Source organism: Sus scrofa, chromosome 10 (assembly GCF_054392235.1).
Source record: "Sus scrofa isolate SSC_HxYL_T2T_F1_AM1 chromosome 10, Sscrofa_HxYL_maternal_Yorkshire_Landrace_v2.0, whole genome shotgun sequence".
Lineage (NCBI taxonomy): Eukaryota > Metazoa > Chordata > Mammalia > Artiodactyla > Suidae > Sus > Sus scrofa.
In genome coordinates, this window is record NC_139392.1 from 55,308,706 (window position 1) to 55,332,210 (window position 23,505).

Below are 23,505 nucleotides of genomic sequence, written 5' to 3' on the forward strand. Positions count from 1 at the left end.
GAATATTTTATCAACAAGACAAACTTCCAGATTTCACACTATAAGGGGCAACGCCAAAATTGGGAGCTGAGAACTTCTGAGCCAGAGCCCATGCTCTAAACCAGGGTACAGCAAACTTCCAGTAAAGGGCTTTGCAGGCCAAAAGGGCAACATCTGCCCCTGGACTCTGCTCTGTCCATGGAGGCACAGGCAACTGGAGATAAGACAGAGCAAATAGGCATGGCTGTGACCTCCATAAAAATTTATTTATGGAGGAGTTCCTGTTGCGGCTCAGCCCAAATGAACCCAACTAGTATCTGTGAGGATGTGGGCTTGATCCCTGGCCTCACTTGGTGGGTTAAGGATCTGGCATTGCCATGAGCTATGGTGTAGGTCACAGACATGGCTCAGATCCCATGTTGCTGTGGCTGTGGCATAGGCCAGTGGCTACAGCTCCAATTTGACCCCTAGCCTGGGAAATGCCATATGCTGTGGGTATGGCCCTAAAAATACAAAAAAAAAAAAAAAAAAAAAAAAAGAAGAAGAAAAAGAAAAAAAAAAAAAGAAAGCATTACTCGAGTTCTCATTGTGGCTCAGTGGGTTAAGAACCTGATGTAGTCTCTGTGAGGATGTGGGTTTGATTCCTGGCCTCGCTCAGTAGGTTAAGGATCCAGTGTTGTCATAAGCTGTGGTGTAAGTCACAGATGTGGTTCAGATCTATTGTGGCTGTGGCTTCGGCGTAGGCCAGCAGCTATAGCTCCAATTCAATCCCTAGACTGGGAGCCTCCATATGCCATGGGTATAGCCCTAAAAAGCAAAGGAAAAAACCCACAAACCTTTATTTACGGAGGCTGAAATGTGAATTCTTTATAATTCACAGATCATTACATTCTTTTCTTCTGCTGTCTCTTATGATAATTTTATAATGTTAAAAAAACCATTCTTAGCTCACGAGCCATACAAAAGCAAGCACTGCTGATGTCTGCCAACTCCTGCTCTTAACCATATGATATTGTGTCAGGAGAGCTGGAACAAATCTTTGAAAATGGGCCCATGATTCCTTGAAAACGTGTTCCTGAAAGGCTCTTTCTAGGTTAATACGGCACGTGTTTATTCTATGTTTATAACACTAGGTCATCACACTGCCAGTGAAGGCAGAGCACATTTTGAAACTGTCCATGTACAGAAGACAGAGAATCAGGTATGCCTTTCCAAAAAAAAAAAAAAAAATTTACATAAAAGATCACATGAGCAGGAGGAACTTGAGTGTTTGGGGGAAAACACCTAGGTTGACACGAGGCCAGCTGAAACAGAGCTCTCTGCCAAGGAACTAAAACACAAAGAGACAGGCATGTTTACTTTTCTTCCTATAAATGATTTATGAGGAATTTCATATGGTTGCTGAGCATACTCTAGGCTTGTTAGACATTCTCTCTTTTGACCAAGGAAAAATTTGTAAATCGGAGACCCCAGTGTGCGACCGTGGGTTCCAGAGTCAAAGGTACATTTGAGCTCTTTGGAAAAAGTGTCTCTCGGACCACTCCACTCCCTGCTGCCATTCTCATCAGTGGTCATTTCTCTGTGGTCACTAACTCAGACTCTAAGAATACGAAAAAGGCACAGAGTCTACTTTGAATTCCACATCTGCTTTCAAGAAAGGCAGGGAAGGCAGGACGGGGGTCAAAGCAACTTCAGACACCGTCACAGACTCAACCCAAACAAAGGCAGACTCAACCCAAACACAGGCAGAATCTTATGTCCATTTTCATGAAAGTGACCAAGAGTGTTGAACTTTGTGGAGAGTCTGCACAAACCCGCCATGCTGAGATTTCTCATGGGATCACAGGTAAAACAGTGTCTATCTTCTATCCCCAGGAAGAGGGGTCTCATGATTTAAGAAATGAAACTGAGTCTGGAGAGGTAAATATGCCTTCCCTTATTTCTATCCCATTTTTGTTGGATTTCCAAAACAGTCTCTTTGTAAAAATAAAACATTTTGAAGACTTATGCTGTTGTTTTGTATTTGCTGGTTTATATGGGGAAGAGTAGAAAGGAGTTAAAATGGATCGAATGAGGTTAAAGTGAGTTAGTTGAGAAAGGCAGGGTTGAGAGAAATTATTCTTGGGAGCAACTCCTTTCAAAATTTGACCACTGAATTTGTACCGGGCATTCCACGGATGATGCAGAGACCATAAAACAGAGTTTTAAAAGTGCTTATTTTCATGGACTTCCCATGGTGGCACAGCAGTAATGAACCTGACTAGTATCTGTGAGGACCTGGGTTCAATCCCTGGCCTTGCTCAGTGGGTTAAGGATCTGGCATTGCCATGAGCTGTAGTGTGGGTCACAGACACAGCTCAGATCCTGCATTGCAGTGGCTGTGGCATAGGCTGGCAGCTGCAGCTCCAATTCAACCCCTAGCCTGGGAACTTCCATATGCCACAGGTGCAGCCCTAAAAAGACAATAAAAAATAAACAAATGCACTTATTTTCAGGAAATGAAACAAATGGAGGAAAGTAAAACAAAATATGTACAGTAAATGATGATGTTTTAACTCAAAGTTAGGAAGGAAATACTCTTTTAACCCTATAAGAAAAGTAAAAGGGGAGTCTGGTTTGGGTTTTGTTTTTTTTTTTTTTTGCATTTGAGATAGTTACTTAAAAGTCAAAACAGCTTGAGAGTCTTTCTGCCTTCCCTCCTCTGGCCTCAGAATCTGAAGATTTACATCCCTGACCCACCCCTCAAAGGGGGTAGACGGTCACTAGCAACTTCAAGAGCTTAGATACAAAAAGAGGTATTCACTGTAGTACTATTCACAACAGCCAAGACATGGAAAAAACCTAAATGTCCATCGACAGATGAATGGATTAAGATGATGTGGCACATATACCAAATGGAATACTACTTAGCCGTAAAAAGAATGAAATAATGCCATTTGCACCAACACGGATGCAACTAGAGATCCTCATACTAAGTGAAGTCAGAAAGAGAAAGACATATACCATGTGATATTGCTTACATGTGGAATCACAAATGAACCCATCTACAAAACAGAAACAGACTCATAGACATAGAGAACAGACTGGTGGTTGCCAAGGAGGAGGGGGAGAACGTTGGATGTATGGGAAGTTTGGGGTTGCTAAATGCAAACTATTACATTTAGAATGGATAAGCAATGAGCTCCTACTATATATAGCACAGGGAACTATACCCAGTCTCTTGGAATAGAACATGATGGAAGATAATATGAGAAAAAATATACATGTAAATAAATATATAACATATGTAATATAAATATAAATATAATAATATAAATATTAAAAATATAAAAATATATATATTTCTGGGTCACTATGCTGTACAGCATAAATTGATACGACACTGTAAGTTAACTATGCTTTACTAAAAATAATATAATTTTTTTTTAAAAAAGAAGTGAAGTCTTGAGGAGATATGGTTCTTGGGCCAAATCAGTCTACTTCCTATTTTTTGTATGGCACACAAGCTGAGAACAGTTTTCACATTTTGGGTTTTTTTTTTTCCCATATTCTTTTCCCACATAGATTATCACAGACTATTGGGTAGGGTTCCTGTGTTATACAGCAGGTCCCCGTTGGCCAGTCATTCCATATACCTCAGTGTGCAAATGCCAGTCCCAAACTCCCAGTCCATCCCTTCCCTCAATCTGTCCCATTTGGTTCTCGTATCTTTGAATGACTGGTAGGGGAGGGGAGAAAAAACTAAAAGAATCGAAATCAAATATCAGTGTCCATAAATCAGTTTGGCTGGAAGTTAGATACTCCCTTTCATTTGCATGCTGCCTAGGGCTGCTTTCCCACTGAGTCTGTATGACCACAGAGCCTATCATATTTACTGTCTAGTCCTTCATAGAAAGGTTCACCTACTCTGGGTGAGAGAGGTAACACAGCAAAGGACTGAGGAGGATGAGGAGAGTGTTGAGGGCTAGTCTAGGTGGTACTGTCATCTCCATTTTTGATAGTATGCACATGGGGCCTTGTGCCCTCAAAGAGATCAGGACAAGATGGATAGAATAGGAGATGCACTCATGAATTTACCTGTAGGGAACATCACATTGTTTAAATCCAAATTAAAGGACAGACTCAACATTCTCTGGAATTCGACAGGAATGTGCTGGAGCAGCAGACAGGAGTCTACTTTAATATGGATTCAACCTTCCAGAAAAAGTGCAGTAAGTCTGTGTTTAGGAGGAAGAGCTGAGTATGCATCTCTCTAGAAGCATGCTGCAAATACATTTTCAAATGTCTGCAGTAAGGAGTGGGACAGATGCAGAAGACGGAGACTTTACTTCTTTTTTAATTGAGGTATATTTGATTCACAATGTTGTGTTATTTTCTGATGTACAGCAATGTAATTCATTTAAGAATATATATATATATTAATTTTCAGATTCTTTTCCATTGTAGGCTATTACAAGATACTGAACGTAATTCCCTGCACTGTACAGTGGACCCTTATTGTTTATCTATTTTATATATAATAGTGTGTATCTGTTAATCTGAGACTTCACTCCTGACTATGCATACCTCTGTAGTACTTAAGTGTTGCAACAAGTATTTTAAGTAATTTAATAAAGCAATAAAAATAGAAGATAAAAAAGGAGGAAAAATATGTCCCACTAAAGAATTATAACCATGAGTTTTATGGGTTCAAAGATGATGGCAGTCCCATTTCATTATGCGAGAAAGAGGAAATGGAAGAAGCAAACCAGGAAATGCTTTTGGAGGATGTGACATTTGCAATGACCCTTTGAGGATCAATAGGAATTGACAAGGTGAAGAGGGCATCTTCTGCCAAAGAAATGAACAAAGACACACGGGTGGGAACACTCTGGCCATGGTAAAGAAAGGGTCTACCCAGATGTCTTCAGGCCTATTAATTTTAGAACTTTGTGTGCAAGGTTGATTTAGTTGTATTGAACACAGACACACTTCGCAAAATAATCAGCTCTAAAATAATAGTTAGCTACTTATCAGCAGAGATTGCAGCTATAAGAAAAATAGCAAGAGAAAAGAAAGAAGAGCAGAAGTTGGTTCCCTGGTGGCCTAGAGGGTTAAGGATCCAGTGTTGTCACTGCCGTGCCTTGGGTTAATCCCAGGTTTAATCCCTGGCCTGGAAACTTCTGCATACTGCAGGAGCAGCCAAAAATAAAGAAGAAGATTTCCTTTACATTCATATAAATGCAGATGACATTAGGCCATCTTGAAGAAGTCCAGCCATATTTAATGCAGACTGACCAAGAGCGGATCAATCCAATGACCTCACTTTCCAAAGTAACTAGCAACCATACCTTTTCCAGATGCAAATGACCTTGAACAAAGCCAGCTTCCAGGTTAAGGGATGGTTACTTTGCCTTCCTAGCAGAATAGTCTTCCAATGATTCTCTGCATAATAAGATGTCACTTCTTGGACCCTGTTGCAAACCTACTGAATCCTTGTCTCTGCAGGCGGAGACTGAAAGTCTTTATTTTTCCTAGGCTTCTAGGTGATATTTATGGATGAACGTTTGAGAACCTCAATTCGAGAGTGTGTGTGGCATAGTTTTATGGTATCTATTACGAATGGATAAGTTGGAGCGATTGGGGATATTGCTTCTAACTTGACCTTTTCTATCCAGTAGCTGCAAAGTGAGGAATATAAAGACGCTGTCTTTCTGGCTCATCTGAGCTTCATTAGTGATTACTTGGACTTGGAACTCATGTTCCTCTACTTCCCCACACCTTCTTCCTACAGTTTCGGAGAGAAGTGAAATTACCCACAGAAAGCACAAGGCTTGATAATTAGATGATGTCAATAAATATTGGTTGCCTCCCTCTACTTGACTCATCTCTTAAATCACTCAAGCAGTTTCTCTTAAGGATTCCCAAAAGAGAGGTGAGAAATGATCACAGGTCCTTATAGTGCAACCACAGTGATTCTAAGGCTCCCAGCCTCCCAAGTCCTTTTCTTCTAGATCAGCGGTGGCAGGCCATGTGTTCTTGGTGACACTGAGTTTTTGAGGCTCCTTGCCTTTTCCCAGGCAATCAGCCTCAGGCAACGCTCTTGAGCAGTGGTCCTCAAGCTTTGCTCAACCATGGAACCCTTGACCCCAATGGGATCATATGCTGTGTGCAGCCCCCAAGTGATCCGAAGTCACTGTGGTTAAAGCCTGCCCTCCTTAGCCCCACCCTCATCCCCTCAGACCAACCCCCCTGCTTAGGGAGCCCAGTTGGAAAACCATCCTCTAAGTCTTAGGGTCACTCGGAGTCTAAGAGATGGAAGAACTCTGGTGTGCATGTTATGAAAGTGACAAGAAAAGACTCTTGATCACTGGAAAGAGAAGAAAGCCCTGCAATGAAGGCAGAAACAACTTTGAAACATTGCTTTTATGAAATGAGGAGGTGAAATAAAGCTAAGCTACCCACAACAGGGACAGCTTTGAGGAATGTTCCCATTAATCTCACTGCCCTGATCCAACCACCATTAAGTACCTGGGATATTTGGGGAAATGATAAAAGGAAAGAGAAATAGGTGTAAAATCATATAAAGTTGAATAAAGGTCCTGAGCATAAGAACATATACAATCAACACTATAGGAAAGAGGGTTGTCTTAGACTTGGCCAGACATCCTAGGGCTTTCTCCCAAACCACAGGACCTGAGCATCTGACACTTCCCCTCCAGGTGAGGCTCGGGCCCTGGGGAAGGGACAGAGGAGTAGAAAAAGCTAAAGGATGGGGAAAGGGGGAAGAGAGAGGGACATAGAGATTCCAGAAGGAGAAGGGACATTGGGGGGGACTCTGCATGGGCCCCAACTCAGTGCCTATTTGTCATCCCCTAATTGTAAGACTTGCTCTCAAGCAAAGAGCTGCCTTTTATACCCCCCCCCCACACACACACCTCCAAGAAGCAATAGAATCAGCCTCACTGCCTTTTCGCAGCTCCCAAGTGCCTTTAGGGTTTCGGGTAAAGCCCAAGTTATTCAAAGTGGCCAGTGAGGCCACTCCCCAGACCTGGCCCCCACCCCCTCCTTCACAAGCCAGCCAACAGAATTTACTGAGCACCTACTACGTGCCATGTAAATCTACTGTGTGCTAAATGCCAAGGCGTCACCATGTCCACCCTGGAAGAGCCCCCACTGTCACCCTTCACTCCTGCTGTCACACTCTGCCCCTGCCCCCTCCCCACCCCTTGTGACCAGCTCTGCTCTCCCTTCAGGGGGCGTTTACACAGGCTTTCTTCCACCACCCCCATCCCTGACCAGGTTGACGCCTCCTCCCTGGGCTTCCACAGGGGACCCTCGCCTCCCCCAGGCCCCGTCACCCTGTGTTCTTGCCAAGCTAACTGCCTGTCTTCTTGGCTAGGCCAGTGATGGAGCGGGGGTTACAACCGCAGTTGTGGCTGTGGTCGGCCTTGGCCAAGGGGTGTTCCCTGAGGGCATTAAGCCCTAAAGAAAACAGGTGACCCTCATCCCACTCCCCCCATGGGGGGCACGTTGCTTAGGGACCGGGCTAAGGATTCATGGTGTCCTCAGGGACACCGACATCAGCTCCGTATCAACAGTATCACCCACCCACCTTCCAGGACCAGAACTTGCGAGGAAAATCCGAGCTAGCTTTCTTGTATTATTATTTATTATTAAAGTCTAGCTGAGTTACAATGTTTCCTTAGTTTCTGTTGTACAGCAAAGGGAGCCAGTCATACACCGGTCCCTGTGCTATCCACGTGCCAGCTCTAAGATGCTGGCGACGCGGAATGATCTGCGATGCTTCCATCACCGTAGGTGTCGTGGTCCTTGTACGTCCCAAGCCTCAGAATGACTGCTCACCTTGCCTTCCTCCACCCGCAGCGTTTTACTCTCTGGGGACTGTTCCGACTTTCTCTCTTGCAGAGGCCTCTGTTTCTAATTAGAGCCAGGGGCCTGACCCCCTGAGAGCTGATAACAATTTGGCCCCTAGACAAACCTTATGGGCTAACTGGGAACGGCAGGTTAATGGTGTCTGCGCGGAAGGTATATTATTAGGAGTGAGCCTGTGAAGCAAACTGCCCCTGACTCTAATCTTCGGAATGCTGACTCCGGGGTCAGTAATTGGGCACCGTAGAATTCAGCAGAGCAGCAGGCCTAAGCCTGTCTTCAGACCTCTTTGAAATGCAGTTCCCGAGGTCAGGGAAATAATTGCTGCATTGGAAGGGGGTGGAGAGAGAGGAGGGGAGAAGAAACAGTCTTCATTATGTCGCTGGTTTATCAAGGCACCATGGTCTCCATATCCCGCTCTAATTAAAATAACACAGGCTGTTTGAGAAACTCAATCAGTTCCACGGTGAGTCTTGGCGGCTTGCTCCTCCTGCCAGCTCAGGATGCCCTAAATGGCAGATCAGCCCGCCCGGGCTCTGGAACTCTCTTCGCTCAGTCATTAATTCAGCAACCAGGGTGCCGTGGGGCTCATTAACCTGCTTTATGCCTGTTATATGAAAAACCCGTCATTAACGGGGAAGATATTTGAATGTCAGTGCTTTGCAACTTTCCAAAGAAAAAAATGCCAGTGTAATCAACTTGAACTCTTGACCATTGCTCCTAACTCGCCTCATCTCCTCAGCCAGCTGGGCTAACTCTGGGCTCACATTCCAGGTACACCAGCCATGATAACCCAGGAGCATGGTTTTGGCTCAACCGCAAGTGTCTGAACACAGAATCATCCAAAGGATCCCCCTGAATTTCGGCCATTGTATTGGAACCCTGGTCATCTGAGAAAAGTCCTAGTCATCCTGTGATCTAATTTGTTTTCTGTTCCTGGAAAAGGAAGAGGGACAAAGAGGACAGGGGAAGGGGCATTTCTCCTCTTCTGGCTAATTCTCTGTAACTCTTAATTCAGCCGCACCAATAAAGAAAAAAATGAACAAAAATATACATGAAATAAACCAAAAATCATATAGGAGGCCAGAAAGAAGTAGGAAGAAGTTTAAAAAAACGACTCAACCCCACTATGGCAGCCTCTGGACCTAGTTCTCTGGCCTCATGAGATACACGCATTGCAAGAGACTCTGGTATGTATCCAGCCCAGCCTGGAGTCCATCACAGGGGAAACACTGCAGACATGAGGGACAATCCAGGTGGATCTTTAATCCCCACGACCTTGGGGCTTTGGGGTCTGGCCCATCAGTGTCCACACCAGCCCCTTGAGTCTGACTTGACACCCAGGTGAAGATCCTTCCAGTTCTACTTCCCAAGACATCATTCTCAGAATCCAAGCTGAGAGCCACCTGGGACCTGGGGTCCTCCCAGTATCTGACCTAGAATCTCCCAACCGGGCCACTGAAATAGCCCTTTGACCTGCCTTGTCAGTGAACCACTGGCCCTAGTTAACACATATGCTCTCGATGGCTCGTGGAGGCAGTCAGCATGCTTACGTGCTGGGGAAATAATTTAAAGATGATACGAAAGGCAGGGCATACCCAAAACCCAACTCGCTGTGAAGTAAGAAAACATTTTAAAGCTTGTCTCAGGGTACTCTGTAAATGTTATTAAAATAATTTTCAAGATCGTTTTCAATTTTCCTCTTCTGTTAATGTTAATTGCAAGGCCAAGGCCAATGTGCCTTTGGCTTCTCAGGCCACAGCAGAAAAGTATTAGAGAGAAATATATCAAAGCCCAGAGTCTGGAATTTTAAAAAATGAGATTCAGATGTGTCTATAAATCTGACAGAGAGATGCAAGGAGGCCCTTCAACTCAGGGTGGGCAAAACATGCCTGGAATTTGGTCTGTGACCTCACCTGGCCACTTGCTTCATTAAATCTGCTGCTCTGGGGCACCCACGGGCCTGGGGTCAGCAGGCATGTTTTCATCCCACTTACACCAGCAATATTGTCTGCTTGCCTTGGGGGCTGCCCAGCGTTCTGCCTCCTGCTCAAGTGCCATGACTCAGCCAAACCCAAGAGGCAGGAAACTGAGCTGGATGGGTCACTGGTTCGATCTCAGGTGACAAATCCCTTGTTGTGACTTCTTTCAGAGGCAGGAGATTGTTGATGGGAGCGGGGAAGGTGGGGGGGTGGCAGAATCCCCCCCACACACTTGCAGGAAAAGGGCAAGAGATGAGTGTTCATCACGAGGGCATCCCGGTGCCACATGCTAACTCCAGGGCTGCACGTCTGTCCTGCTCCTGATGAAACTGTGCCCTACAGGGTTAACAGAAACAGGTGACTAACAGAAATTCTTTCCTTTTTTTCTTGTTAGGGCCTCACATGCAGCATGTGGAAGTTTCCAGCCTGGGGTCAAATCAGAGCTGTAGCTGCAGGACTACGCCACATCCACAGCAATGCTGGATCTGACCTACACCACAACTCACGGCAACACCGGATCCTTAGCCCACTGAGCGAGGCCAGGGATCAAACCTGCATCTTCATGGACACTATGTTGGGTTCTTAAACCGCTGAGTCACAGTGGGAACTCCTAATAGAAATTCTTAGTTCGTTTTATGTCTTATTTAAAAATCCCTTCTCTTGTAGCCTGCGTTCACTGAGCAAACGTGCCTTGATTATTTTGTTGCAAATTGCATACCCTCCGAAACCTAAACCGTAAGGAGTTTGCCCAGGGTCTTGGAGTCAGGGGTGCCTAATTCCAGCTAGAGCTGGCTAAGACTGGTGGGGACCACGGACTAGAAAACCTGGCTTGTTCAGGTGTCCAATGAATAACCTTTTGACATCAGAGGGCCCCACACTCCACCTTCAGATCATGCTAAGTGCCCCTATTTTTGAACCTACATCCCATGAAGAAGCATGTGGCTCAGACAGGCTTGTCCAGACACTGATTACCTCCCCTTTCCCCACCGTGAAGACCACATGGCCTCTTTAACCCATAAATGTGTTAAGCCCCTCGCTTTCGGGGAAGCAGGTCTGAGACTTGTCCTTCCAACTTCTTGCTCAGCTGCCTTGTGAATAAACTGTCTCTGCCACAAAGCCCGGCATCTCAGAGTCCTGGCTTGCTGTGCATCCTGATTCAGTAATGAACCTTATCTGGTCACAATGAGCCCATCCGCTCCTCTGCATGTCTATCCAGAGAATGTGGAAAAGTGCCCAGGAGTCCAGCACAGGGAGGTGTCCTGAAAGAAACAGCAGGAATTCTGGAGCCAGATCATTCTCAGTTCAATGCCTGCATCGACCTCTCCTTCCCTGGGTGAGGTTAGGCCAGTGGCTTAGCCATTCTGTACCTTGGTTTTCACATCTGTAAAATGGGGATAAGAAGATCCATGAGTCAGAGTTCCCATCATGGCACAGTGGTTATCGAATCCGACTAGGAACCATGAGGTTGCGGGTTCAATCCCTGGCCTTGCTCAGTGGGTTAAGGATCTGGTTTGCCATGAGCTGTGGTGTAGGTGGCATTGCTGTGGCTCTGGTGTAGGCCGGTGGCTACAGCTCTGATTGGACCCCTAGCCTGGAAACCTCCATATGCCGCAGGAACAGCCCTAGAAAAGGTAAAAAGACAAAAAAAAAAAAAAAAAAAAAAAAAAAAAAAAGACCCACATGTCACAACTGCCAAGAGGAATGAACACAATGACATGGCAAAGTGCCTGGCACAGACAATGGATCTTTTATGAAGATGTGGCGGGTCTTATTGCTTTCCTTCTCCATATCATCTACTACCGAATCCTCAGCTTAGTGGGTAAGGAAAGAAGGAGCTGGAGACATAATTCTGTTCTCTTAACAGGGGGGAGCACCAATGAACAAAAACAAAATCAAAGCTCTTTGACCTGAAAATCACTGTCTGCAAGAAGAGCTACTTATGGTGAGAAAGGAGACGCCTATGACATGGGCCCTTTTATTTCAAAAATCAGTCAACATTTTTTCACAACCCAACCAGGGCCTGAGATGAGGACAATATGTTGGATTCGTTTTCCAAAACCTGATCCGTCAGGGAACTACCTGATGGGAAGTACCTTATGACAACCCTGTTTAAAAGTTAATTTGCTTCATAGTCTAGCCCGCAGGTCCACCCTACTTAGGGCCCCTTTCCTGTCTCCTGGCTGGCCACCATGTCACAAAACCCAGCTCGCCTACCTTCTTTCTGGTGTGCAAGCTGTGACCATGAGATCCCCGAGAGACAGAGAGAGGCCTCCTCCTAGACCTCACCCTTCATCCCATGACAAATAGCACTTCCTCCCAGGAGGGTTGACACTGAGGGTCGCCCTTGCCTGACGGCTCCCTAGTGATTGCTAATAAGTTAGGGGTAGTCATGTTCCTATACGCCCAAGTGCAGCCCAGCTTGCTGTTATAGAATCTTCCCCACTGAGGAGTTCCCTGTCACGGCTCAGTGGTGAACAACCCCAACTAGGATCCATGAGGACGCAGGTTCAATCCCTGGCCTCGCTCAGTGGGTTGGGGATCCATGAGCTCTGGTTTAGGTAGCAGATGCAGCTCAGATCTGGCTCTGGTGTAGGCGGGCAGCTGCAGGTCCAAATCGGACCCCTAGCCTGGGAACCTCCATATGCCGTGGGTGCGGCCCCAAAAAGACAAAACTCTCTACAGTAGAAAATTGACAGAACACTGTAAACCAGCTGTAATCAAAAATAAAAATAAAAATCATTATATAAAAAGATAAAAAGATAAAATAAAATAAAGTATTTAAAATAAAATAAAATAAAATAGAATAGAATAGAATCTTCCCCACTGAGTGAAGGATATACCCCACAAGTTTCCCAAGGTCATCATCTCAGGACTGAGTTTCCCAGAATACAATCACTCCAGAAAGAACACAATTTCATAAGCACAGACAAGAGTCTGCAGTGTGTGAGTGTGTGCACGCGTTCTCCCAAAGAAACCCAGTTAAACCACGCGCTATGCATTGCCAAAAACAAACTGAACAAATAAAAATAAGACCTCATTCTGGTTACTCCCCCATTCTTCCCAACAGGGTTTGGGTGGGTACGTATTGCCTCATTGCATAGTCATTCATTTATTCAATAAATGGTCACTTGTCCCAGGTATTATTCTAGGAACCAGGGACACTGCCTGTCCTCATGGAGTTTAAAATGGATAGCCCATTATAATCCTTTTCCAGGATTAAATACATTCACACATGTATACATATATTTAAAGTAAAAAAAAAAAAAAAAAAAAAAAAAAAAAGCAAGCTTTTCTCAAAGGCTTGAATTCAATTCTCACCTTCCGGTAAAATAAAACCTTTCTACCTTTGAAGTAATCGTTTTCCCATTTCTGCCCGTTTTGGCTTTTAAAAAAACATGAGGGAGAGTTCTCATCATGGCTCGGTAGAAACAAATCTGACTAGCATCCATGGGACGCAGTTTCGATCCCTTGCTCAGTGAATCCAGCTCCTGCCATGAGCTGTGGTGTAGGTCACAGATGTGACTCGGATCCAGTGTTGCTGTGGCTGTGGTGTAGGTCGGCAGCTACAGCTCTGATTCGACCTCTAGCCTGGGAACCTCCATACGTGGTGGGTGCAGCCCTACAAAGCACCCCAAAAAATTTTTAAAAATTAAAAAAACATGAAGGGAGTTCCCGTCGTAGCGCAGTGGTTAGCGAATCCAACTAGGAACCATGAGGTTGCGGGTTCGATCCCTGCCCTTGCTCAGTGGGTTAAGGGTCCGGTGTTGCCGTGAGCTGTGGTGTAGGTGGCAGATGCGGCTCAGATCCCGAGTTGCTGTGGCTCTGGCGTAGGCTGGCAGCTACAGCTCCGATCAAACCCCTAGCCTGGGAACCTCCCATACGCCACGGGAGCGGCCCAAGAAATAGCAAAAAAAATAAAAAACATGAGGGACTGCATACAGGTTGCACATGACCTGGACCAACACTTGCTGTCTCTTGTGACACTGCTTCCTCTTCTAGGTACACAGAGAGCATCTATGCAATGACCCACTGCATTCTTGCCCCAGATTCACTTTTGCAGGATCTACCTTTTTGTTTGAAAATAAAAAACATTCTCCACTTCTAATCTTCTAGCACCTCTCCGGGTCTTTGAAGAATTTGTCTGTGTCTGTGTATGTGTCTGTAAAATGTGTATGAGAGGAGTTCCCGTCGCAGCTCAGTGGTTAACGAATCCGACTAGGAACCATGAGGTTGCGGGTTCGATCCCTGGCCTTGTTCAGTGGGTTAAGGATCCGGCATTGCGTTGAGCTGTGGTGTAGGTTGCAGACACGGCTTGGATCCCGCGTTCCTGTGGCTCTGGTGTAGGCCAGCGACTACAGCTCTGATTCGACCCCTAGCCTGGGAACCTCCATAAGCTGCGGGAGCAGCCCAAGAAATGGCAAAAAGACAAAAAAAAAAAAATTGTATGAGATCCCTTAAAAAAAATATTCACGCGAGCAATGATCGTTTCTAGTAAAATGTTTTCTGGCACCCCAGGTTTATAGTCCTTTTACCAGCGAATGTGCCTCTGGATGTGACCGACACTTTTTTTGAGTGTCACTGCCATTTTGCTGAGCCTTTATTGAGTGCCATCCCTGTCTTGAGACCATCCCACTCACTGTCCTCTTGACGTCCCACAGCAGCCCCAGGAAGTAATGTCTTCACAGGCAAAGATGCTGAGGTGCCCTGGGAAACACTCCACCTAGCTAGCCAAGGGCAAAGCCAGAAGTTGACCTCCGGAGTGCAGGTGGAGACCTAAAGGCCCAGGAGAGAGACCCTCCTTGACTGAGGGGCAGGTGCAAAGCGGGAGTACTGACTGGATTTTGAGGTTCATGGCTCACCTTTCCGCCCACCCACCACCCAATCCTCCAGCCTAGCATGTGGGCACTGATGTACTCAGCCAAGTATTGCTCAAGCAATGACTTTTCAAGTTCCATTGACTGAAGTGGAGTTGGCAGTTGGGTTGTTCTCCTTTCCTGTCCTTTTGTTTCAGTTACATAGATAAGGTCTTTTTCACAGAACACTCCATCGGTATAGGATGAAGTTGGGACACCATGATGGATGGGTGGAGGGGCAGGTCTTGATGGCTCTCTTCCAATGTCTTCATCTGCTTTATTCCCCCATTTGAAGGAGAAAAGCCAATGCAAAGAAATGTCTTCACTGAATCCAGAGTTGGTCCTTTTAGGTAAGTTTTATAAATGGGGCCAGATCCAACTTAAGAGATTCAGGGAACGAAAGCCCCAAAAGGAAGTGTCTAAAAGTGCCTTCCTGACCCTTAATGTGTCCTGTATGCTAAAGATACTGTATTTCATCCAAGAGCTGCCACCTCCTCCAAGAAGCCAGCCCTGCCTGCTGTCTCCCACACATGGAGCCTGTCTCCTTTACGGGACCAGGAATGAGGCCATACGTAAGGGAACCAGACTAAGTTCAGCAAAAACTACAAATGGATTTAGGCTCTTCAGGTCCGGACCATCAACCTTCCACCCATATTTCACAGGCAATCATGTCTAGATTTTTAGAGGCTTTTTCAAGACATGTCAGGATTTGGGGGGGGAGGTTCCTTTTCAGATAAATTCTATAGTGTTGACTCCTCTGTGTCTGAGCTGGCTCAGCTGAAAGCATATTAATTTCCGTGGGAATTTTAGATCACAGTGGGGAGGAGATTCTCTCTGCCCACAGCTGTGTCTAATCTCAGAAGTTCAAATCTCCAAAGCTGATAGATCATTATTCAAAGTGGTGGATCTGACAAGAAGACATAAGCTCTCCCCTGATCGCTGGAATTTGGTGCCATCACAAACAGCCTCGTAGATGAAAATAAACTGTGATGGAATCTTCCAGTGGGTTCCAAAGAGAAAGTGCTCTTATATCCTCCTCTTCTTACTGTGGTTCAGGAGCAGAATTTTTGGAGCTTCCTTGCCTGAAACGGTTCTCATGATGAACTTTAAGCAAAGTATCCAGTACCTGCTTGAAACAAATTCTGCAAAGACCTCGCATCCTAGGCTGCATATGCAAATATAAATTATTTGAAAACCACAGTCGATTGAAAATGTGTTAACACTATCTTGCTGGACTAGCAGGTGGTATTTGGTGCTGGGATACACTCCTTTGTCCAGAAATAAAAATCCTCTCAGAAATGCATACATCTCAATACATCCTCTCAAATGGTTTTTCCTATCTAAAACCCCTGAGGGATACAGATACACTCCCTCAGTTAGGCAGCTGATTCTGTCTTGTTTGGGGTTGAGATGGGATAGGGTACCCCATAAAGAGATAACCTGCTCTACAGGATTATAAGCTGTCCAAGAGAGAATGTAGTTTAGAAAACCTTGTGGGCAATTAGGATGCACTCACCCCCCATCCCCAGTAGTGCTTCATGCCCTGCAAAATAACCAAACACCAAGAAGCTATTGAAGTCTCTAACTTAGAACAGATCGCTTGAAGCGATCATTTATCCAACCACGTTTACTGAGAAGGACTGCAGTAAAGCCTTGAGCATTACTCCACTAAAGAATGAAATATAAAAGGAATTCTCACTGTGGCTCAGTGGGCTAAGGATCCAGTGTTGCCACAGCTGTTAAGTTGTAGCTGCAGCTCAGAGTCAATCCCTGGTCCAGAGAATTTCCATGTGCCATGGGTGTGGTCATAAAAAAAAAAAAGAATGTAATATAACAGATATATCTTAGTATTTGGGGGCAGTAATTATCATGGTCCTACATGTGCTACCAAACAGAAATAAATTAGCTGTTTGTCATTTAGTGATTTCAGCTTATATTTATAAAGCTAGTTTAGTGGTCTTTACTAAAAATATATACTTTTTTCTCTCTTTCACTAGCACTTTTTAATGCTTTTCCTTACATGCATTCTCATCATTTAATAAAATTTGCTTGTAAAACTGTTAAGGCAGAGTGAAATATTTCACTCACACTATTTTCTTAGACTGTTCCTAAGTAAAATAAACATAAATGGCCTAGATTTTTTTAAATACTCTAGAGTCTGAATATAAAATAAATCATCCATTGCTTAATAACTTTCATTGAAAGAACCTGCAAAGAGATTTATTCTGCCTCCACCCTCCTCTCACTCCATATGGAAAAAATAAAAGCAAATCATTTTTGTTTTAAGTAAAATTGGGATCTTTGTGGCATTCATGGTGACTGAGAGTACAACACACAATCAGCAGAACCCCCAGGGGAGTGAACAATTGATTTTACGTCAAAGAAGCAATCAAGTTTGCAGAAGTTTTCCCAAGTTATAAGGTTGACTTAGACATTTCATTTCTGAAGAGCCTTATTTCCAGTGTTCACCTTCATTCTTAAGCCATCATCAGAAATAAGGTTGGCGGAATCAGCAAGAGAATTTCCATCCTAGGCCAAGCTGTGCAGCTTTGGGTTTGTCTCATTGCTTGTGTGCTTGGAGCTACACAGCCAGGAAAGAAGCATGTAAGCCACTCATGTGCTGGTCATAGAAAGGAAAACTGGTTTCTGTGTGTGCACCCATGCGTGTGTGTGTGTGTGTGTGCGCGCGCGCGCGCACACACACACACACACACACACACACACACACCTCATTTATGCCAGACAAGCAACATCACATAGTGATGTTAAAGAAAGGGGAGGAGTTCCCATCATGGCACAGCAGAAACGAATCCAACTAGGAACCATGAGGTTTCAGGTTCGATCCCTGGCCTCGCCCAGTGGGTTAAGGATCTGGCGTTGCTGTGAGCTGTGGTGTAGGTCACAGACATGGCTCAGATCTGGCGTTGCTGTGGCGTAGGCTGGCGGCTACAGCTCCGATTAGACCCCTAGCCTGGGAACCTCCATATGCAGCTGGGGCAGTCCTAGAAAAGGCAAAAAGACCAAAAAAAAAAAAAATGAAACAGGGGAAAAGAAAGTGCAATTTGTTGTTGCTTAAACCTACTTAAAAGAAAACATGCATTCAGAGGACCTATTCATTTATTTACTCATTTATTTTTTTGTCTTTTCTAAAGGGTCAGGGAATTAAATAACCACCAATGGCCAATCATTCCTCCAGTGATTCCCTAAGGGCAGGGATGCAGAGAGCTTCTAGGTGGGTGAACACATCCACAAGCTGTGAGGCTGGCACATCTTAGACAGAAGCTGCTGAGCTAGAGATGCTTCCAAACCTCACCCTCTTTATGTGGCTGTTCATTTGCACCCTTTATAATATCCTTTATTTATTTTTTTCACAGCATGCAGTAGTTCTGTGGCCAGAGATTGAACCTGTGCCACAGCTGGGACCTGAGCCACAGCAATGATGGATCCTTAACCTACTGCACCACCTGGGAACTCAAAAAATATCTTTATAGTTAACTGGTAACAGCAAGTAGTGTTTTCCTGTATCCTGGGTGAGCTGTTTTAGCAAATTATCAAACCTAAGGAGGGAGTCAGGAAACCCTGAATTGTTGCCAAGTCAGAGGTGTGGGTAACCTGGGAACCCACTACTTTGAATTGGTATCTAAAGGGGGAACAGTCTCATAGGACTGAACCCTTAATCTTCCGGGTCTTTACTAACTCAGGGTAGTTGGTGTCAGAATGGAATTAAATTGTAGGACACCCAGTTGGAGTTCAAAGAGAATTGGAGAATTGTTTAGTGTGGAAAATCCACACATTTGGTGTCAGAAGCGTTGTGAAGAGAGAAACAGGTTTTCTTTATATATATATATATACACATATATATATAGTTATTTTTTCCATGATAGCTGGTTTACAGTGTTCTGTCAATTTTCTACTGTACAGCAAGGTGACCCAGTTACACATACATATATACATTCTTTTTTCTCACATTATCATGCTCCGTCATAAGTGACTAGATATAGTTCCCAGGGCTATAGAGCAGGATCTCACTGCTTACCCACTCCAAAGGCAATAGTTTGCATCTATGAACTCCAAATTCCCAGGCTGTCCCACTCCCTCCCCCTCCTCCTTGGCAACCACAAGTCTGTTCTCCGGGTCCATGATTTTCTTTTCTGTGGAAAGTTTCACTGAGAAACAGATTTTCTTTACAGCTTCCACATTCCAGTGGAGACTCTTGTTGCTTCAAACCTGAGTCTCACCATAGCTTCTGGTTGGCAGACCTCCTCCCCATTCCCGCCCCCCACTGCCCCATCCCTGATCCGAACACCTCTCTGAGTCCACCTTCACAGAATGCACTGCTCATCAACACCCGTGCTGTGTCCCACTTCAGTTGCAAGAAGCAGAGCTTCGCTCAACGTTGCTGCTGTTGATGGAAGCACGCTTTGGGGGCACACGCCCTGTGGCTTTGCCTCAGCATAGGGTTGCCAGGAAAAAATTGGGGACCTAACTATACTAATAATTGTTTGTTGCTTATAAGAAATTCACTTTTAACCGCGTGCCCTGTTTTATTTTGTTTTGCTGGTATGGCCGCTGTTACTCCTTTGGGGTTTTCTTGTGTGTGTGTGTGTGTGTGTGTGTGTGTGTGTGTGTGTGTGTGTGTGTGTGTGTGTTTTCTAAATCCAGCAACCTTCCCTCACATACAATCAGGAGGACATCAAGGGTCTTCAGTTTACAGTAGCATCTAAACAAAACAGACCTCCCCTGTCCAATGCCTCCAGGGGCAGCTGGGTACCGGAAGTGCATGCAGCTTCCACAGGGCGATATATGGCAACTAACACTGGTCTCACATGTTGGGAGAGCACCCCAGGAAGCAGTGGAAACTTATAAACAGGCATGTCCTGCACACACTCCGCCTAATGCAAGCTGCTGCTCTTCACCTTTCTCCGTTGTTGCCATCAAGGATGTGTCAGAAATGTTCCAAAAATTCCCAAATATTTGAGAGCTTTCTGTTTGAAAACGTTTTGTATTTTAATGTTCACAACTAATTTAATAATAAAACATCGTACTGGAAACTCTGTGTGGACAGACCAAAAAAAAAAAAAAGTGTGCAAGCCACACTAACAGGCCTGCAGGCCACCATCTACTGCTCTGCTCTATAGAAACTCTGGAGATCAGTTCTCTACCGAACAGAAGCATCCTTTGTGCCAACCTTGATGGGTCATTACAGCGGCTCAGCCGTAAGGCTGCTCTTGACCAATGGACTCTCTTGGTACAACTTGATGTGAACCCTCTGAGAAAGAGAGCATCTGATTGGGCTGGCCAGTCACGATGCATACAGCATTCTTCTTGGTCATTGGCCAGCCTAGAGAAGGGCACTGGCTCTAGTCCAATCAGCTGCACTCTGGGAGGAGCATTACAAAGCCCAGACTCTTCACTCTATCAACACTGACCACACCTGTTTTCTTCCGGTTCCCCTTTACTTCTCCTTCAGTCTCACCACAGAGCAGCCTTAACAGCTCTTCTCTCCACTTTTGCCTCCTCTCCCTTATCACCAAATTAACACCTTCACATACTTCAGCTCTCCGCCTAAGTGTCACATCCTCAGGGAATCCTTCCCTGGCCTCTCTGAATAGGTCAAAGGCCACCTCTATATGATCCTGCACCCCCTATACCCAACGATGGTATTCAGATCATTTACTGTTACTGTGCAGACACTGACCAACAGAAACTTGGCCCCATCAGAGTGGACTATGGGACTACTCTGGAGGCTTCCTCCTGTGCCAGAACTTGACTGTTTAGAGCTAACTCTTGGGGGTGCCATACGGGGAGTACTGGAGACCAGACTTATGGGGTGTCTGCCAGAGGGGAGGGGGGACACAAGGGGGTTAAAGCAGCAGTTTTACTTGTGTTTTAATTAGCTACTTTTGTGTAACAAACCTTCCCCAAATTTAGTAATTTAAAGCAAAGTTTATTTTTTCTCACAATTTTGCAGTCTAGTTTGGTTTCATCTGGGTGGGCTTCCTGATCCAGCTGTTGGTGTAGGAATGGCTGAGATGGCTTCTTCAGTCACATGTCTGGTGTCTAAAAGCTGGATCCCTGAGGAGCTAGGACCTGGCTGAACATCATTCTGTCCATATGGCCCCTCCCCATGTCTAGCTTGGTTTCTTCACAGCACTGTGGTCTCAGGATAGTGGGTGTTTTCTATGGTAGATGGCTTCCAAAGAGTAGATTTAACCAGAAACCATCAGTCCTCTTAAGGCCTTAGCTCAGAAATCTCCTAGCATCCCTCAGAGCCTTCTCCTGGTCAAAGAAGTCCAAGGCCAGCCCGATTCAAGGAAAAGGAAACACTTCACCTCTAGGCGGGTGGGGCAGCATTTCTGTATGGTGGGAAGGAAAAGATGGAGATGGTGGCCATCTGAGGAGACTATCTACCACCATCAGTGTGGATGCGTTTAAGTATCTTAACATTGATACAGCAGTTCAAGTGCATAGCAGCTGGATATCAGCCAAGTATGTGCCTTTCCTTTAGGTGATTGTTGCAATTTTACATTTGTTTGGATTTATTTGACTAGAGTCTCCAAGAAGGCAGGCATGGTGACTGTGTTTGTCTTGGTGTCTGGTGTAGTGTCTGTCATATTGCATTATTTAAGTGTTTGTTGAATGAATGAATGAATGAATGAATGAGTAGTCCCTTTAAAAAATGTCACAACCTGGAGTTTCCATTGTGGCACAGTGGAAATGAGTCTGACTAGTAACTGTGAGGTTGCAAGTTCGATCCCTGGCCTCACTCCATGGGTTAAGGATCTGGCATTGCCGTGATATGTGGTGTAGGTCAAAGACGCCGCTTGGATCTGGCGTTGCTGTGGCTGTGGTGTAGGCTGGCAGCTGTATCTCCAGTTCAACCCATACCCTGGGAACCTCCATATGCCATGAGTGGGACCCTAAAAAAAAAAAAAAAAAAGCGAAAAAAAAAGTCACAATCAAAATCATCACTGGACTGTTTCAAGTGACTCAAATTCTTCAACTTTTTTGTGGTGAAGATTTGATAAAGAGTTTTTAAAGAGGGAAAAATGCAAGGTTTAGTGTCAGAGTTCTCTCTGGCAGAATAACTAGTTTTGCTTAAAGGCACTAGAATGCATATTTTGGCACTAGTACCAGGTGTCTGTGGGAGGCAGAGGGGAGAAAACTGAACAGAGAAAGTTTTCTCCTTCCCTCCTCCATCTTATGGATGTTCTTAGAACCCAGCACAGATTCCCTACAACTGATAAAATCATCAATAAGAAGAGCCACCCACCACGAGCCACCTCCCAAGACGGCTCTCCTTAGGCAAGAACGAATGACTTCTTCCAGCTTTGGGATGCTTAGCGTGAGGTAGAGATTTTGTTTGGGGAAGAAGCCTGGGGTAATGAAAAGAACCTGAGTAAAAAAAAAAAAAAAAATTGGTTTCCCTTCCAACTTTGCCACCCTCCAAGGAATAACTCCAAGTAAGTCACTTCTTGCACTCAATCACCGCCCAACATCTCCTGGGGGCTCAGCTAACTTCAGATGACCTTAACTAAGTCATCAGGTGCCTTGTCACAGGATGGGACCATCTCACCCTTCCAACCTCTTTGTCCCCACCAGTAATGCTCATCTTCCTGCTGATCCAGCTGTTACTGAGTCCAAGCTCATACAGCTCACTGCACGACAAGCCAGTCAATTGAGAAGTGAGGCATCGGAGCAAGAACATCAGCTTATTTGGAAGCCAGCAGTCCTAGAAGATGGTGAACTAATGTCCTAAAGAACCATCTTGGAGTGCCCATTGTGGCTCAGTGGGTTAAGAAGCCAACACAGTGTCCATGAGGATGCAGGCTTGGTCCCTGGCCTCACTCAGTGGGTTAAGGATCCAGTGTTGCCAATTCAACCCCTAGCCCAGGAACTTCTCTTTGCCACAGGTACAGGCATTAAAATTACAACAAAACAAAACAAAACAAAATCTTCCCTGAGTTAGAAATCAGGCTCCTTTATTTTTTTTATTTTTATTTATTTATTGGGGGGGGCGCTTTTTAGGGCTGCATCTGCAGCATATGGAAGTTCCCAGGCCAGGGGTCGAATCAGAGCTGCAGCTGCTGGCTATAGCCACAGCCGCACCAGATCTGAGCTGCATCTGTGGCATACACCACAGCTTACTGCAACACCGGATCCTCAACCCACTGAGCAAGGCCAGGGATGGAACCTGCATCCTCATGGATACTAGTCAGGTTCGTTACCCTGAGCCACAATGGGAACACCCAAGGCTCCTTTTATACTAAAAGGAGAGGGGGTAGTCTTGGTTCTGGTCAGACTCCAGAAGGGAGGTGTTCATTGCTTCTTTCCAGCAGCCATTCATATGTGGCCCTGGTCAGGATGTTTCCTATGAGCTAAACAAAGATATTTTAACTTAATACTCAGGAGTGGGAGTTAGAGTTCCCAGAGATGGGCTACTATGTATAATTTAACCTTATAGGCAACATCCTTTTAGTAATTAACTGGTAGCAAAAGCAATAGAACACAAAGGTTAAAGCAAAAGAAATAGATCCAAAACAGAGTCAGATTTGGTCTTCCCTATTATTCAGTCCTTTTTTTTTTTTTTTTTTTTTTTTTTTTTTTGTCTTTTTAGGGCCACACCCGCAGTATATGGAGGTTCCCGGGCTAGAAGTCTAATCAGAGCAGTAGCCACTGGCCTACACCACAGCCACAGCAATGCCAGATCCGAGCCGCATCTGCAACCTACACCACAGCTCATGGCAACCCCGGATCCTTAACCCACTGAGCAAGGCCAGGGATCGAACCTGCAACCTCATGGTTCCTAGTCGGATTCA

At 45.0% G+C, this 23,505-nt stretch overlaps 1 long non-coding RNA gene across 1 annotated transcript in view; it reads right to left on the reverse strand.

The window, feature by feature from the left end:
- Window positions 1–7,612: 7,612 nt before the first annotated feature.
- Window positions 7,613–23,505, reverse strand: part of LOC146399436 (uncharacterized) — a 244,054-nt gene continuing 228,161 nt past the window's right edge. Inside the window, exon 9 of the long non-coding RNA XR_014817726.1 lies at window positions 7,613–11,214. This is a non-coding gene — a long non-coding RNA (uncharacterized LOC146399436). The remainder of the gene's footprint in view (window positions 11,215–23,505) is intronic.